This window comes from Capsicum annuum, unplaced genomic scaffold, assembly GCF_002878395.1.
Source record: "Capsicum annuum cultivar UCD-10X-F1 unplaced genomic scaffold, UCD10Xv1.1 ctg73377, whole genome shotgun sequence".
NCBI classification, from domain to species: domain Eukaryota; kingdom Viridiplantae; phylum Streptophyta; class Magnoliopsida; order Solanales; family Solanaceae; genus Capsicum; species Capsicum annuum.
The window spans coordinates 24,575-34,300 of record NW_025883384.1 but is presented as its reverse complement, the minus strand read 5'-3'; positions in this window follow the sequence as shown (position 1 = coordinate 34,300).

Sequence of the window (9,726 nt, the reverse complement as noted above, 5' to 3'; positions counted from 1 at the left end):
CTTTTATCGAGTCCTGGGGGTACTTGTACCCAAAAAATATAGTTGTGTGCCAGAGTCCATGTTATGTTTTCATGATATCCTCAGTCAAGCCATGATCCATAGAACTTAGTCAGTCATGTGACTAAGGAAAGATCAGTAATACAATAATCTCAGTACTATTCCATCAGTTAACGGAACTCAGTTAATTCAGTCCAGTTCAGTTTAGTAATCCATGATCATTGTCTATTCAGATGGGAATAGGAATTAACACCGAGTGAACCCAAAGATGGGAACACACACTGTTAGATGAGGGTGTGATTCTTAGAAGTCATCCTTGCATTCCAAAACTATGTAGCCAGCATAGGTTAAGACATCAACACTGTCATATGAGGGTTGATGAGGTGGATAAGCATGGTTAAATGAGGGGCCCACCGTTCTCTTTTGAGGACACTGTAAGGTGAGGGTCACTAACAGCTTGTCCTTACCAGTGGTGCGATATTGACACCCTTCCAATTGGGGTTACAGATTGACCCCAACTTAGCCATAATGGCATATTAAGGGCATGTTGGTTAGATAACTACTTCTCATAATTTTAGTTATAGAATTAGGACTGTCAGATATAGTTATTCAGTTTCAGTAATAGAACTCAGATACTTCTACAAAATTCAAGATTATCAGATACAGTCAACTTAGATACAGTACGAAACTCAGCTAGTTCCATCAGATTCAGGACTGTCAGATACAATCACTCATGTCATCAGTTATATCAATCATGAGAATTCAATTATCAGTTATGTTAGTTATCAGTAAATTCATGTTATCACGATCTCAGATATAGTTACTACGTATTCATGTATGTATTCTCATGTTTATGTTAGTCAGTTAGCCAGTATTGTTCATGCATATGAACCCCATGTATTTGGCCTACCTTGCATGCATTCTAGTATATTCAAAGTACTGACACACTTTTGCTATGGTGTCTTATACCATAGGTTCAAAAGCATGAGCTCCAGAGTATCAGTAGCATTCCAGTCTCAGCAGTCAGAGTTAGCAGTGAGTCCTCATCTCTCGAGGACATGATCATTTATTTATTATCTCATTAACTAATTTATTAGTTGGAGTTAGTTGGAGACATATCCCATCAACTCCTCATTTAGACAGTTCAGTCAGTCAAAGGCTTTTTAGACTATCATGTTCAGACTATCATGTTATTTAGTTTTGTTTTGGGCATTTCATACCCCATTCAGATGTTATATCTTTATCAATTATGTTACAGTCTTGAACCGTATGGCCTTTTAGTTCATATTTTCATAATCATATAGTATATTATGCAGTATACAGGTAGAGATATCAGTCATGGGTTAGCTTATGGTCCTTCGGTTCATAAGAACCATGTAGCATTCAGGGTACCAGATTTGAGGCGTTACAAATTTGGTATTAGATCCTAAGGTTCAATAGTATCCTAGGAAGTCTGAAAATCACATCTTATAGAGTCTTGTACATGGATGTGTTGCACACCACATTTATGTACAGGAGGCTATAAGATGTTTTAGGAACAGTTTTTCCTTCTTTCAGCATTCATCTCATGCCAGTGAGCATAATCTCAAGTCAATCTCTCAACCTAATCCGTTTCTCCCTTTCTTCTACAGAACATACCTCCTAAAAGAAGAAAAGAAAATCAGTCAGCCCCTCGTCCTGAAGAAAATTTGGGAAAACATGTTTCTCATGCAGAGTTTAGAGCTTCATTCACTACTCTTGCTCAGTCAATTGCTGCTTAGAAAAAATAACCAGTCGTCATTTCGGCCAACCCAGTGGCTAATTCAGCTGCAGTTAGGATTTGGGACTTCACCCGAATAAATTCTTTATCCTTTGTCGGATCTAAGTCAGATGAGGACCCTCATGAATTCATCAATCAGGTTTAGAAGGTTATAGATGTTATGGGGGTTTCAGCTGTTGAGAGTGAAGAACTAGCTGCATATTAGTTGCAAGATGTTGCTGACACTTGGTACAAACAGTGAAAGTCAGAAAGGTCAGTTGATGCAGGGCCTATGGAGTGGGACAAGTTTGTCACTGTATTCTTAGAGAGGTTCTTTCCCCTAGAGTTGAGAGAAGCCAAAGTGTTAGAATTCATCAACCTCAGGTAGGGCAACATGATGGTGAAAGAGTATTCTCTTAAGTTTACTCAATTTGATAGATATGCCCTCATGTGGTTGCCGACAGCAGGGCCAAGATGAGTAAGTTTGTTTTTGGGGTGAATGATAGTATGGTCAATGAGTGTAGGTCTACGATGTTGAATAGTAACAAGACTTTAGCTAGGCTTATGACTCATGCTCAGCAGATAAAAGATCAAAAGATTAAGATGAGGGAGAAACAGAATAATAGAGCAAAGACAGGTAGTTTCAACTTTTCTCAGCCTAAATTAAAAAGAGGAAACCGTTCTCAGTTTCTTCCTAAGCCGTCAGTTCTAGCTCCTTTGTCAGCTAGTGCTCCAACTCCTTAAGTTAAGGGATAGTAATAAAGATAGGGCGCCAGGCTCTAAGTCTCAGGGCAGTGTCAGTAATGCCCAAACTAATCCCCTTTGTTAGACTTGTGGTAAGAACTACAAGGGTGCTTGAAGAGCTGGTAGCGATGTTTGTTTTAGATGTCGCAAGCTAGGCCACAGAGTCAGAGATTTTCCCCAGTCAGATTATCAGGGTCAGCAGAACCGTTCCTCAGCTCAGTCTAGTCGCCCAACTCAGTAGGGTGCCACTTTCAGTGCTACTAGTGGGAAATTCCCAAACAGACTCTATGCTCTCCAGTCCCAGCAAGATCAGGAAAATTCTCCTGATATGGTTACTGGTATGTTATAGATCTTTCATGTACATGTTTATATTTTGCTAGATCTAGGAGCTTCTTTGTCTTTTGTTACTCCTTATATAGCAGTTGATTTTAGAGTCAGTCCAGAAATTCTAATAGATCCCTTCTCAGTCTCTACCCTAGTTGGTAAAACCATCATAGCTCGGCGGGTATACAGGAACTGCCTGGTTATGATATTTCAAAATGTCGCTTCAGCAAACTTAGTCGAATTAGAGATGACTGATTTTGATATCATTCTTGGCATGGATTGTCTTCATTCCAACTATGCCACAGTCGAATATAGAAAGAATAGTCTAGTTTCAGTTTCTAAATAAACCCGTCCTAGAGTGGAAGGGTAGTGTATCTGCTTCTAGAGTTCAGCTTGTTTCCTACCATCGGGCACAGAAAATGATATCTAAAGGATATGTCTATCATCTTGTTTGATTTAAAGACACTAGTTCCAAAAAACTCCCAATCTTGAATCAGTCCCAGTAGTGAATAAATATTTAGATGTCTTTCCCGAAGATCTTCCAAGGATTCCTCCCGAAAGGGAAAGAGACATCGGCATTGATTTTTCTCTAGATACTCAGCCTATATTTATTTCTCCATACAGAATAGCACTGGTAGAACTCAGATAATTAAATGATCAGTTGAAGGATCTCCTAGATAAGGGATTCATCAAACCCAGCGTGTCCCCATAGGGCGCACCAGTCTTATTCGTGCACAAGAAAGTCTGTTCTCTTAGAATATGCATTGATTACCGTCAGCTCAATAAAGTCACGATCAAGAATAAGTATCCTCTTCCCAGAATCGATGACTTGTTTGACCAACTTTAGGGTGCCAACTATTTTTCTAAGATAGACCTCAGATCAGTCTATCATTAGCTCAGAGTCAGAGAATGTGACATTCCAAAAATAGCTTTCTGTACTCGGTATGGTCACTTTGAATTCCTAATCATGTCATTTGGTCTTACCAATTCCCCAATAGCTTTCATGGACTTGATGAATCATGTGTTCAAGCAGTATTTGGACATGTTCGTCATAGACTTTATAGATGATATTCTGGTCTATTCCCGTAGTGAGCATGATCATGCAAACTATCTCAGAATCATACTTTATACTCTCAAAGATCATTAACTGTTTACCAAATTTAGTAAGTGCAAATTTTGGATAAGGTCAGTAGCATTCCTTGGCCATATCGTTTCTGGTGTTGGCATTAGAGTAGATCCTTAAAAGATCAAAGTGGTAAGAAACTAGCCCAGACCTATCTCTTTATCAGACATCAGGAGTTTTTTGGGTTTGGCTAGCTATTATAGACAATTTTTTAAAGAATTTTCATCTATTGCATCCCTTATGTCCATATTGACTCAGAAGAAAGTCAAGTTTCAGTGGTCAGATCCTTGCGAGAAGAGCTTTCAGGAGTTAAAGACTCGACTCACCTCAGCCCCAGTCTTAGCTCTTCTAGATGGTCCAGATGGGTTTGTAGTGTACTGTGATGCATCCAGAGTAGGTTTGGGTGGTTTCCTCATACAGCATGGTAAGGTAATAGCCTATACCTCCAAATATCTTAAACCCCATGAGAAGAATTATCCTACCCATGATCTTGAATTAGCAGCCGTGGTTTTTGCCTTAAAGATTTGGAGGCATTACTTGTATGGAGTTCATGCAGATGTGTTCACCGATCATAAGAGCCTTCAGTATATTTTTTCTCATAAATATCTCAATCTTCATCAGAGAAGATGGTTAGAGCTCTTGAAATATTACGACATGAGAGTCCTTAATCATCCGGGCAAGGCCAATATAGTGTCCAACTCTCTCAGTAGACTGTCTATGGGTAGTATTACTTATGTCAAGGATAGTAAGAAGAAGTTAGCTGAGGAAGTCCATCAGCTTGCCAGACTAGGAATTTGCTTAGTTGATTCAGAAGAGGGTGACATATAGGTTCAGAGTAGTTCAGAATGATCTCTAGTTTCTGAGGTAAAAGAAAAGTAAGATAGAGACCCCAGTTTATTTAAGTTGAAAGAGTTAGTTAAGGATAAGAAAGTAGAGGTCTTATCTCAAGGGGAAGATGGTGTATTACGTTGTCAAGGTCATCTCTGTGTTCCAGGTGTAGATGACTTAAGGCAACGAATTCTTGTAGAAGCGCATGGTGCGCGCTACTCTATTCATCCAGGGGCCACAAAGATGTACTATGACTTGCGGGAGATCTATTGGTGGAGTGGGATGAAGAAATATAATGTAGAGTTTATGGCTAAGTGCTCTACATATCTGCATGTTAAGATAGAGCATCAAAAGCCTAGTGGGTCCATGCAGGAGTTCAATATTCCTACTTGGAAATGGGAAGAAATGAACATGGACTTTGTGACGGGTTTGCCTCGTACTCGTCACCAACATGATTCAGTTTGGGTCATTATAGATAGAATGACCAAATCATCCCATTTTATTCCAGTTCATACCTCATATTCAGCCGAGGATAACGCCAAACTCTACATTAGGGAGTTGGTCAGATTACACGGTATTCCATTATCCATTATTTCAGATAGAGGTACCTAGTTCACCTCTTATTTTTGGAAAGCGTTCCAAAAAGGTCTTGGTACCCAAGTTTATCTCAGTACAGCCTTTCATTCTCAGATAGATGGTCAAGTAGAAAGGACCATTTAGACCCTAGAAGATATGCTAAAAGCGTGTGCAATTGATTTCAAGGGTAGTTGGGATGACCACTTGCCTTTGATTGAGTTTGTATACAATAATAGCTATCATTCTAGTATTCAGATGGCTTCATTCAAAGCTCTCTATAGTAGGAGATATAGATCTCCAGTTGGTTGGTTCAAAGTTAGTGAGGCCTCAGTGATAGGACTTGACTTGGTATTCGATGCCTTAGAGAAAGTCCAATTTATCAGAGAAAGACTCTGGGCTGCTCAAAGCCAATAAAAGTTTTATGCAGATGTGCGTAGAATGGATCTTGAGTTTGAGGTTGGTGACTATGTCTATCTAAAGATCTCTCCTATGAAGGGAGTGAAGAGGTTCGATAGGAAGGGAAAGCTCAGTCCCTGATATTTTGGTCCTTTCAAAATTCTTAATTGCTTCGGCAAGGTAGCTTATAAGCTCGAATTGCCTTCAAAACTAGCCTCAGTTCATCCAGTCCTCCATGTTTCTTTGTTCAAGAAGTGTATAGGTAACCCAGCAGTTGTAGTCCCTATTCATAACATAGATGTTCAGAAGAGCCTTTCTTATGAGGAGATTCTAATCAAAATTTTAGATTACCAGACTCGTAGACTGAGGAACAAAGAAGTCCCTCTAGTCAAAGTTTTTGGTGAAATCAGCCCATTGAGAGAGCTACTAGGGAAACAGAAGCGACATGCATACCAAGTACCCTCACCTCTTCTCTGCTAACTCAGATAAAGCTCAAGGTAATAGTTCTCCTTATGCTTATCAGTTTTCATGTCCAGATTTCAGTTACAACTTGGTATCAGCCTCATGATCAGGATTCCATTTTTAAACTTGGTACTAAGTACCATTGCATATATAATTATATATTCTTGCATCAGATTAGTCATGTGTTCATGCATCAGACATGCATTCTCCTTGTAAGAAGACTCAATTATTAGAAATCTCAGTCATGTAATCAGTTTCATCATGTATTCATGCATCAGATATGTGTGTGATCAGCTTATCATTACTCTTAGTCATGCATTCATGTATTAGCTCAGTCATGAAATCATGCATCAGATATGTATGCTCAGTATGAATCTCCAAAATATCAGTTATGTCAGTCATCTTTTATTTTTTATGATCAGTGTGTACTTTATCTTATCATTTCTCCTCTCTCAGTCAGTCTCATTCAAGGACAAATGTTCCCAACGGAGAGATATTGTAATACTCCAAAGTTTCCTAACTAAATTTTTTTCCCAAGAATGTCAAGTGTTATCTTCTAAATTGAATGATATTTATTCCATGTGAGAAATTCAATAAGCTTTTTATTGATATAAAATTCACCTAAATCCAATAACCGAGTAAGAAGTTATGACTATTTCAAGTTCCCATCGTAAAACAGTGCCATATTAGTCAGTAGCGCCCCGTGCCACAGGAAAAAATGGCAATTGTCAAATTCCAGTAGGGATCTGTGATAGTGGCACGTCGTGCCAAACTTTTAGGTCGCAAATAAAGTGGCAACGCGATGGCTCCGCATCGCGCCATCCATCAATTCCCCAGTTGTCAAATTCTATTGACACGGTGCGATAGCGCCGCATTGCAACTGGGGTCCGATTTAAAAAAATGTCACTGAAATTAAAAGATGCATCCAGGGTTAAAAAGGTTAATTTCCCACCCCTATTTAAGTCTTTAACACTAGATTCAGCTATTTGGAACCCAAAATATACTAGTTTCTCTCAAGAACAAGCTAGGGTTTCAATTAGGGATTCAATTTCAAGAAAGTCTCTCCATCAATCTTCGCTAAATCAAGAACTAAGGTATGTCATGTGTTGTTTCATGGGTCTCTTTCATCCATGAAGCTCAAGAATCTCTTTTTAAAATTCAAAGATTTGTATATTTGTGAATGTTTATGATTTGATTGAATTGAAAAGTGATGTTCATGTTGTTGTTTGGTTTCATTCCATATTATAGACTATTAATTACAAGAATTGATTCTAGTATGTGAGGAATTACGTGGTATTCATGATAAACCCTTCAATTCACAAGTTGATTGATGTATCCTTGATTATTAGATGTGTTGATGATTGTATAACCATAGCATGCTCCAACCATGTTTGATTAAATGCCTATGTGAAGGAAAAGTGTCATATAAGTATGATAATATGAAATCTCCATTCATGTACAAGTTATGTATGTCAAGTATTTTGATGAAATGTCTTAGCCAATGGATTATGTATTATTTATATTTGTCATGTACTTAAGAAAGTCATGCTTTATCAGCTTTCTTCTATCGAGTCCTGGGGGTACTTGTTACCAAAAAATATAGCTGTGTGCCTATAGTCTGTGTCATGTTTTCATGATATCCTTAGTTAAGCCATGATCCATAGAACTTAGTTATGCATATGACTCAGGAAAGCATAGTAATACAGTACTCTTAATACTTTTCTATCAGTCAATGGAACTAGTTAATTCAGTCCAGTTCAGTAATCCATGATCAGTGTCTATTCAGATAGGAGTAGGAATTAGCACCGAGTGAACCCAAGGATGGGAAGACATACTGTCAGATAAGGGTGTGATTCTTAGAAGTCATCTTTGCATTCCAGAACTATGTAGCCAACATAGGTTGAGACATCAATACTGACAGATGAGGGTTGATGAGGTGGATAAGCACTATCAGATGAGGGGCCCACCGTTCTCTTTTGGGGACACTGTAAGATGAGGGTCACTCACAGCTTGTCCTTACCAGTGGTGCGATATTGACACCCTTCCAATTAGGGTTACAGATTGAACTCCAACTTAGCCATAATGGCATATTAGGGGCATATCGGTTAGATAACTACTTCCCACAGTTTTAGTTACAGAATTAGGACTGTCAGATACAGTCATTCAGTCTCAAAAATAGAACTCAGATAGTTCTATAAAATTTAGGACTATCAGATATAGTCAACTCAGATACAGTATGAAACTCAGCTAGTTCCATCAAATTTAGGATTGTCGGAACAGTCACTCATGTCATCAGTTATATCAGTCATCAGAATTCAATTATCAGTCATGTTAGTTATCAGTAAATTTATGTTATCATGATGTCATATATAGTTACTATGTATTCATGCATGTATTCTCACATTCATATTAGTCAGTTAGCTAGTATTGTTCATGCATATGAACTCCATGCATTCAGCCTACCTTCCATGCATACCAGTACATTCAAAGTACTGACATATTTGCGCTATGGTGTCTTATACCATAGGTTTAGAAGCATAAGCTCCAGAGCATCAGTAGCATTTCAGTTTCAGCAGTCAGAGTTAGCAGTGAGTCCTCATCTCTTGAGGATATAATTATTTATTTATTATCTCATTAACTAATTTATTAGTTGGAGTTAGTTGGGGACATGTCCCATCAATTCCTTATTCAGACAGTTCAGTTAGTTAGAGGCTTTCCAGACTATCATGTTATTTCAGTTTTGTTTTGGGTATTTCATACCCCATTCAGATGCTATATCTTTAATAGTTATGTTACAATCTTGAACCTTATGATCTTTCAGTTCATGTTTTCACAATCATACAATATATAATGTAGTATACAAGTATCGATATCAGTCATGGGTTAGCTTGTGGTCCTTCGGAGTCATGAGCACCATGTAGCATTCTGGGTACCAGATTTGGGGAGTTACAAAAATAATTATGTCCTCGAACTATGAGGGCTCACCATTAACTCTGACTGCTGAAGAGTTGATCTGCTAATGGTGCTCGGGATCCCGTATATCTGAACCTATTATATAAGATATCATAGCGTAAGAGAAAGGTATGTATCAATGCTTTGAATATACTGGTATGCTAATTGAGGTAGGCTAAAATGGATGGGTTCATATGCATGAACAATACTAAATGAATGACATGAATTAACTGAATGAGGGTACATATATGAATACAAATATTATAACTAAGATCGTGATAACACTGGATATTGAGTTCTGAATTACTAATTTACTAATATTTGAGTTTACTGGTACTGTGTAGCTGATAACTGAGTGACTATATCTGACAGTCTTGATTCTGTGGAACTTATTGAGTTTTGTACTGAATTGAGTGACTGTGTCTGACAGTCCTAAATCTGTAGAACTGAAGTTTATACTGAGACTAAGTCTGAAACTAAAACTGTGAGAGGTAATCATCTAATCGATATGCCTCTTTCTGAATAGATTGGGGTCCAATTTGTAACCCTAGTTGGAAGGGTGTTAATATTGCACCATGGGTAAAGA